This window comes from Asparagus officinalis, chromosome 7 (genome assembly GCF_001876935.1).
Source record: "Asparagus officinalis chromosome 7, Aspof.V1, whole genome shotgun sequence".
NCBI lineage: Eukaryota > Viridiplantae > Streptophyta > Magnoliopsida > Asparagales > Asparagaceae > Asparagus > Asparagus officinalis.
Genome location: NC_033800.1, coordinates 36,437,370 through 36,447,263, shown reverse-complemented (window position 1 = coordinate 36,447,263; position 9,894 = coordinate 36,437,370).

Here is a 9,894-nt window from a genome sequence, read left to right as displayed (position 1 = left end):
GTCGCGGAGACAGATCCGACGGTTGAGGTTGATTTATTTTTTGATCGAGGATTTGGAGGCAGATTTTGGTATTCTAGGAGTCGTTCCTAGGGTTTTTCGTCGTGTTGAGTTCGTTTTTGACGTCAGTTTTATCAAATTCAATCTCTACAGGGACTGATTTGAATTTTGATCGTGGTTAGTGGATGATGACTTCTTCGGGTTCGAAGTTTGATATTCCGCTATTCAATGACAAGACAAATTTTATAGTATGACAGTGCACGTTTCAAGATATTCTTGTGCAGTAGGGTTTTGATCAAGCTTTGGAGGAGAAGAAACCTGAAGGATTGAAGAATGTTGAATGGAGTTCCATGCAAAAGAGGGCGGTTAGCACAATTCGTTTGGCACTCGCCCCCGAGATCAAGTACAATGTTATACAAGAGACCATACCAAGGGGGCTGTGGGAAAGGCTCGAGGGGATTTATGCGTCGAAGTCGATGACTAACCGATTGTGTTTGAGGATGAAGCTTTATTCGTCAAAGATGGAAGAAGGTACTGCAATTCAAGACCGTATCAATGCCTTTAATCAGCTAGTTTGCCAACTTATGAATATTGATGAGGAGATTAAAGAAGAAGAGCATGCGCTACCCCTATTGTCTTCCATACCAAAATCATACAAGCCGTTAGTTCAGACGATAATTGTAGGAAAGCAGACTTTAAAGTTCGACGATATGACAACACTCCTACGTGAGAATGAAAGAATGATGGGAAAGGAGAGCACATCTAATGGTGGTGAGAGTGCACTAGCTTTTGAAGGTTCTAATCGAGGGAGTAGTACGGGGAGATGTGACAGTTATCGAGGAAGGTCAAAATCTCGGACCCGGGACGACAACGAAAAAGAGTGCTATTACTACGGAGAGAAGGGTCACATTCAGTTCAGATGTTCCCAAATACATGATGATTTGAAGGGTATTAGACAAATGAAGCTCCAAGAAAATGAGAAGAAGACGGACTCCTCAGTGGTTGTGTGATAAAGATGTGGTTTTATTGATGCAGAGTACTGGTACTGATGCGAGTAACACTTGGGTGTTAGATTCTGCAGCCTCTATGCACATTTGCAATAACAAAAATTATTTTAACAGATTGAAGACAAATGAAGAATTTGACGACGTGATTGTTGGAAACAATAAGAAGATGAAGGTTGAAGGTGTTGGAAGTGTTCGCCTCAAGCTTCACACTGGGAAGGTCAGAATTCTTCATCATGTGAGATATGTGCCGACATGTGGTGCTAATTTAATTTCGTTGGGTGAGATGGCATCACGTGGGTACAAGTATGTGGGTGAAGAAGAGTGGTGCAATGTGTATAGAGATGACGATTTGATTTTGTGAGGGAGGAATAGTAGCAATCATATTTGCTATTAAGATGGGCGATCCGTTAATGGTGCAGATTACTCTTCTCAGACTCTTGTCCACAAGGGAGAGGTAAAGAACAAGAAAAAGAGAGTGAGTTTTTGAGTTTTTCTGAAGTCGTTGAGATACTTGAAGACTTTTTGTCGAGGGAGGATATGTTGGGTATCTACTCAAACTCCAAGTTAGGATAGAGTTTTTAATTCTTTATATAACTTCATGAGAATTAGATAATGTTAGGATCTATCATGATTAGGAGTTTGAGTTCAATCATAATTAGGAGTTTGAATCTTATTCTAATTCCTTAGTAAGGCTAGAGATAGGGTTTTGGTTTCTCTATATATATCCTTCTATTGTTAGAGGTAGAAAGAGAAGAAGAAGAAGTGTAGAGAGAAAGAGAGAGAGGGTTTGACAGTCTTTGTCCGTGCAAAAAATTATAATTTGGAGGTGATAGTGGATTGCTTTTGATCCCGTGGTTTTTTTCCTGTTGAGGGTTTTCCATGTTAAATCTTGTGTGATTTTATTTGTTACGTTTGATGGTTTTTTGGGGTTTTTGCGAGATCTAAAAATTCCCTACAATTTTAGCGCACACTCAAGCTTAATAGAAAAATTTTAACGTAGAAATGTAGAGATTTTTTTAATTTTGAGATGCTTTCTTGTCTTTATTGTGCAAGTGAATCGTTTTGTAGTTTTTGTGAACTGAGTTCATGATATTGTTATGTAAACATGCACCTGGGGGCTAAATATTTGTTTAGACGACGCTCTTAAATTGCTAGAAATAAGTAACTTGCTGTGCGCGTATTCATTATTCAATTAACTCGAATTTGGATATTCTCCGCTACAAAAAAGTAGTGGAGAGACCACTACTTTTTATTTCAATCGTTGATAACTTAATACGTGGTTATGATACAATCTAAATCTAACAATTACCATACCCCCAATTAACTCCTCTGCATTTGATTCATTGAAGGGCTGAAGTTTCCATAACTGAGTTACACATTCACAATCACCTTTTAGGTTTGAAACCAACGAATGATTGTGGATTACGTCCTAAAAGTCCAGGCTTCTTTAGACCTCGCGTATGTGCTTGCTTCTTAATGTCAAAAGTCATCATGAATGCACGTTCAGTCACAATTAATGCCTTGATTGATCAAGAGTTTTAAAACTAATTACCTTTTTCATTTTCCTTCTTTTTGTTTGTGATGTTCTGAGTCCCTACAGAGGAACGTTTGCCGACCTATTGGTGAACATGTAGGTCCAAGTTATTCTTGTAAATGTCATGGTTGCTTAATTTTATAATGCAAATCTTGGTATTTCAATGAGGAAATCGTTGTTTCTAAAGGATCTCCTTCGCATTTTCCACGGGGAGTAATTACCGCAAAACTTCGATGATTGATACTAATAATCTACCGGCTGAGAGTTTGAGAACCAAACATGAAACTTTTTTACATAAATGTACTTTTGAAGTAGGGATGTCGATGTATGGTTAAACTTATTTATGCTTAATTACCAGCAAATTGGACTAATGATGTCACGATCAAGTCGTTGTTGCTCTTTTATCTCACTGTCTTCTTTGCACTTATTATTGTAGCTTTGGAGGGCTATGAAATTGACACCCACCTCAATTATTTGGTTGAGTTGGAGATTTGCAAAGATTCACTTGATTATGCCCCTTGAAATCCCTGATTTTGTGAATGCTAACAATATAATCCTTGTCAGTCGTCAACACCCTCGAAGGAATTGTTCGACTTTTCTGGGGCTATTTTTCTTATTTTCTCTACTATGCATGATAATAAAATTAAAAAGAAAAAGAAAAAGAAAATTGTTATGGCGAGCTCATGGTGAGAAGCGTAATCTGTCCCAACGTTCCACGTCCCGTTTCTTTCTGATTTATTCATAGACTTCTACAGTTCCTTTAATTTCATTGCTTTCCTTTATCGTGGAGTAAAAATATTTACTTTTGTCATGATAATTGAAATATAACATTTTTGGCTGTTAAGTACTCGGATACCGTATGATAAGAACATGCATCCACATTTATGGAGATATGGATAAAGAAATGTGACGATAGACGGTGAAGCATGCGATTTTGTCGAGACACCGGTTCAAGGAACGCACACAACAAACGATTCAATGATTTTCTTCCACCAATTTACTTGCAATCACTTGAGAGATTAGAAGATGGAAGTTATCTTCCAAGGGTAACTTCATCGAACTCCGCGCATCATTGTTTGGTGAATGCTAATTTGCCCTATGACCGAGTATTTATGATTATTTGGACAATATCAACTCCTCTTAAGATCCAAATAAATATGTGGCTCATCTATATTAACAGTGTTCTAATGGGTGACAATCTTTTCAAACGAGGACCGAATATCAACTGTGTTCCTTTGTGGAATTATGACAGAGACGTCACTACATTTATTCCTTCAATTTTTTTACTCACCCTCTCTCTGTTTGGATCTACTTCAAAATGAAGTTCAATCTCACATCTTGGGTGGCCTCAATAAAGTACTCTGGAACTTTTTTGGCGCTCCAGTGAAGAAAATGAATGAGATTCTATGGTCCTTACAACTTGCTAACTCTTTTTGAAAAGAATGTAATGTGTATGTTCTCAACTTAAATTAGAATCAGAATGAAGATGCATGGAGGAGTACTTCACGCTTAATGGAGTTGTGACTTGATCATCTACCACTGCATAGAAACATATGACCACACAAAAATTGCTAGTTTATTTCTACCCCTCCATCTCTTCACAATTCCCATCTTTAATTGTTCTCACTATCAATAAAGTTTAGGCCTTTGCCCTTTCTCCAAAAATAAATAAATAAATAAATAAATAAATAAATAGTAAAACCAACGGTTTTTCTTCCATAAACAGGGAGCAGTGATTGAGTCCATTTTATGTCCAAAAAGAAAAAAATTAAATAAAATAAAAATGAAAGGAGAAGGTGGAGGTATGTTCCAAGGGATCGAGAATTTATTGGGTATGGTTTGATGTATGCAACTAATGTCGACAAATTTGCTGGTAGGAGATTGCTCCTTAGCTGAGATTAAAGAAGTAATATAAACTGTGTCATTAATGTAAAGGAGATTGCCCCTTAGTTGAGACGAATGAAGAAGATTCTGATAGCATACCTGAAGACTTGATAAGAGTAATTTTTTTTCTTGTAAGTATTGAATGTCGTGTTCTCAAGCTGTACTGAACTTTCAAATTTATGACAGAAATTTCTATTCAATTACATTAATCTAGTATTCAGTGGAACGAACACTCTTTATGAGGTAGCATTGCCATAAAAACACACATATGTATATGTAATATGTTTATGTATGTATCTATGACCAGTGCTAGTGTCCCTCTTCATCCACAGGTGTAAAGATGTCCACTTGAAAACAGTCTTACTTGATTGCTCAATCAATTAGATGAGTAGATGCCAAGACAAAGGACTAAATTTAATATTTGGTACCAAGAATACTTGTATTTTAATTTTTAACTGGTTGGAACAATTAAGAAAGAAAAGAAAACTTTTTTCCTAGGATCTCTTTTACTTCTAGGGCTCTGGTCATACCGTACTATTCCAAGAGCATAAAATTGGTACTACCGCATTAACTTTCTTTTGCTGAGCAGAATAGTTAATTAAAAAAAAAAAACCAAGGATACCCTATCCAAATCCATATGATCATTATTGATCAATCATTATTGTATTAACACTATACATAAAGATCCAACGATACAGACAAACTTTCTTGTTGTTTCTGCTATTTTAGTATAAGATATTCCTAATAGGAAATCCCCACAAAATCCGGCTATATTCTCCCCCCCTCTCTCTCTCTCTCTCTCTCTGTGCTATTGTGATGTGAAATTGTTTACCATGTCATTTATGAATCATATATACGAGCTTTTTCAAAACATTTTAATTAGCATGTAGTTTATTTTGGTCACCAGGAGATACCGTAATTTTCAGGATATGATGTCACGAGATATTGAAAGAAGTGCGAACATGGCCTTGACACCTTCAAGACTGAGATGTAGTGCTTAAAATGAGCAAGACGGATGACGACGTACGACCCTTTTGTTACCCGTGCAAGCTTAGTGAAGGGCTTAATTCAAAAATATTTCGCAAATTGAACCTCTCCATCATAACATGAATTCGTTTGGTTTGGCTCTAATTTAATACCTTCACGGTCTTCATCCACAACCGAACCATCCATGGTTCCTATTGCGCAGATGCCTGCTCATCTAACTGTTTTAGACTCGCGTATTGGTTGTATCTTTACGGGCCTACCGCCGCTTTTTTTGGATCAGGCCCTGTGTTTAATTCAGACCATGAGCCAGGAATCTCTTGAAATATTGTAGCTCCTGACCTGGAAAGCAATGATCCGACCCAGCCTTACTGCGATGGATGGCACGGTCATCGCTGTCAGAAAACCTCAGGATCAAAACTGGGAACCCACCATTACATTCTATCACCACACGTGTTAACTGTACTGTAGTCGGTCACTATTGGCTGCGGGTGCGCGCAAAATTGCTACCCCACCCCAAAAAAAAGTCGCTTTTCTCATAGGACCAACTTAGTAGGACCTTCCTAAAAAAAAAACTGTAATTGGACCACCCTACTAAAAATACAGCTAGCTAGCTTACTCTCTAATTTTGTTTAGACTGCTAACTATATCGTATGCGGTACAAGTTAGTGGGACAACATGCCCATACATGACACAGGTAGACATGTTAAATATGCAGCAGGGCATTAATATAGAATTGTTTGATTTGAAAATTAATGAATTATAAGTATGTAATATTTTTTTGACGGATATTTTTTGTTGGGAACAATTTTTGTTAGACGTACTAGTAGTTTTTTCTCTAATTTCCAATGAGTTTTGATATGACAATTTGATATAGTGTAGTCTATTAATGAAGGGAAATACGTTGCAACCCTCGGTCTATCTGAAAGATAGAGAGGTATGCACACCATTTATGTACAAGGCCGGATCATCATTTATGTACAACATAGATGAGCTTTCCCCCCCTGAATCTAATAACAACAATAAAGCCTTTTATCCTAAATGTTTGGGGTTAACTACATGGGTCATCTCCTCTGTTAAGTTAATCATTATCACATCTTTCTTAATTGCTCCCAATCAAGTTCTTTTAGATCTACCTCTAAAGCTCTTTCTCCCATTAACTACAATATTATCACATTTTCTAACCGGTGCATTAAGATGTCTTAATTTGTTGTATATGACCATATCATCTTAGTTTATTCTCTCTTATTTTATCCTTCATTGAAACCGTCTCTAAATTACCACGAATGCACTCATTTCTTATCCTAACTTTTACTGTATACTCATTGGACCATCATACCATTCTCATTGCTACTACGCTCATTTTTATACATGTTGTTTCTTAATTGCATAACATTTTGACTCATAAAGCATTTTTGATCTTAGAGCTATCATATAGAATATTTCCTTTAGTGTAATTGATATTTTACGATCAAATAAGACTCCCAAAGTATTTATCTATTTTGACCATCCTTAATCTCACCAGCATGACAAATGATTGATCCAAAATAGTCAAAGTAGGTACTTTTAGGTATTTCTTTGCCATCATTACGTATTATAGGCTCTTTTCTCTTTGGGGAAATTGCTTCTAGCCCCCAATTTCATTACAAGTATTCCGCCCCCTCCCACTCAAGACCTTTTCAACATTCTCAAAACCCCCAAAAGCAAAGCCGCAATTCTCTGAGCCCCTAAAATACAAAACCCAAGAGTTTAAAACATGTGAAGACCATAATACCATTTTCTCTCACTCTCTCTCTCATGATGTTACTGTGATGATTTGAAATGGGTTTTGGGGGAAAAATTCTAGTTCTCTCCAAAATTTTCCTACGGCGTCGACATCGGCGATGAAACTTTCCCGACGCTCGTTCATGAGGCGAAAAAAACTGCGATCTTGAAGACGGTGATGACGAGTTGCGATAGATTCAGCGTCGCCATTCCGAAGAAAAAGGCGGGAACTCCGGCAACTCCCGGTGTAATTTTTTTCATGAGTTGCGATGAGTTTCTTGTTAAGATTATGAGTTAGTTGTGAATGAAGATTACGTATTGGTTTTGAAGGTTATGAGTTTCTTGTGAAGTTTACGAGTTGGTTGTTAATGTTACGAGTTGGTTGTGAAGGTTACCAGTTGGTTGTCAAGGTTACGATTTGGCTGTCAAGGTTAGGAGTTGGTTGTGAAGGTTACGAGTTGGTTGTTAAAGTTACGAGTTGGTTGTAAAGGTTACATGTTGATTGTGAAGGTTACGCATTGGTTGTGAATGTTACGGTGATGATGAGTTGTGATGGATTCAACGTGCCATTCCAAAGAAAAAGGCGGGAACTCCGGTGAATCTTGATGTATTTTTTTCCTTTTTTAACTTGCACTTGAATCTGAGTGCTATATTTTTTTTGTTATTTTAGATATTGTTGTAATTTTTTTTTGAAATCGATGACTTGAGATTAAAGTAGAGTCTGTAAATTTATATATTGTTGTTATTTCACTGTAATGAGTTTGTTGTTAAGGTTATGAGTTGGTTGTGAAGGAATGTCATGTGTTGGTTTTGAAGTTACGAGTTACTTGTGAAGTTTACGAGTTAGTTATCAAGGTTACAAGTTGGTTGTGAAGGTTAGGAGTTAGTTATGAGGGTTATGAGTTAGTTGTTAAGGTTAGGAGTTGGTTATTAAGGTTACAAGTTAGTTGTCAAGGTTACACGTTGGTTGTGAATGTTACGAGTTTGTTGTGAATGTTACGAGTGTTTTGGTGGAAATTTGATTCTTTCATTAGTAGACTCATTACAACTTCAGTCTTTAAAATGAACTCAACAAAAATAAAAACAAAAGATTACAACTCTCTTAAAACACACGCAACCGACATTTATCACCCGCTGCTTGCGTAGGATCTTAGCCTGTGCCGAGGTTTATCCGTGGACCACCGACTGATCAGATCCAATATAGATTTCATTGCCTCATAAATGAGACAAGAAATTAAAGTAACTGTAGGCATCGAAAATTGCCTATAGGTCTCCACGAATAGCTCAGTGTTAAGGAACGACAATGAACGTCACCATCTGGTTCACAGGAGTTCAATTGACGTCGGTGAACGTTTGAAGTGAATCGACGAACTACGTGAACTGATAGAATTTCGGAATAACGAAGGCACAGGCTAATCGAGAGCCCCGCGATGTTTACAAAAAAGAACAACGCCTTTCGTGTCTCGTTCGTTCTACAGATAATCCAACCATCGGGGCTGATAGAACTCTACGTCAGAATTCCAACACAATTCGAATCACTAAAATCCGAGTTCGGACGAAGAATTTACAGCGGAGTGTCTCGGATTTTTGGAGACACCCCAGGGGTGTCCTAGAATTTTGGGGACGCCCCAGGGGTGTCCTAGATTTTTGGGGACGCCCCAGGGGTGTCCTAAATTTTTGGGGATGCCCCAGGGGTGTCCTAGATTTTTGGGGACGCCCTAGGGGTGTCCTAGATTTTTGGGGATGCCCCAGGGGTGTCCTAGATTTTTAGGGACGCCCAAGGGGTGTCCTAGATTTTTGGGGACGCCCCAGGGGTGTTGCCTATAAATAGAAGCCTTAGGCCTCACTTTTTCAGGATCTGAATTTTTGGAGAATTGGCGAAGCCCTGCTGGAGTGAAGAGTGATCGAGCACTTCAACACAAGAGAGTTCTTCATCAGATCTACATCACCCGCATCCGTTCCTTAGCATTACCCTTCGTCGGTAATCCTAAGAAGAGCAAATATCTCGCTTTATCCGAGATAGGCGCTTCAAGTTTCTAGATCTCCTCGCGGATCGACAAAGCTCTGCCCGATTTTTCTGGATCAGATCTGATTGCCAGGTAGTCCACGGATATCGACGTCCCCGTCACAAGCTAAAGACCCACGCAAGCGAGTTCGATCGGCAAAAGTTCGAAGAAGGCCTCTCTTCCTCCTCCTCCAGATCCGCCTCTCCGAACAGGCGCAGGAAGGCATCCTCTTCCAGAAATGTTCGCGGGACCTTCGGCTCGAAGATCCAAGATCCCATTACCGCCGCTGCGCCCGCACCACGCGACGATCCCACGTCGTCCAACGTGGTCGAGACCGCAGATCCGGACTTCTCCTCCGCCGAGAAGATGGCTAATGAAGACGCTCCGGCATTATCAAAGAGAGCACGCTAAAGACGGCGTCAACGCCTTGCTCGTCAGCTGGCCAAGGCTTTGGAGCCGATGGACGGGATCCGCTATAATGTGGATCTAAAATCCAGGCAGCGCCGGGAACAACATCGGCGAACAACCAACTCCTCCTCCAAGACAGAAACGAACGAATGGGTTCGTGTCAAGAGGGCCCGCTCCACCCTCGAGGAGCGAATCAAGAAGCGTCGAGCATTGCTCGCACATGCCCTAGCCCTTTTGCAGAAAGCGAAAGAAATGCAGAGGGGAGAAGCAGTGGAGAAGCCGCCTAAGCGCAAGCAAGTTTGGGTGCCAA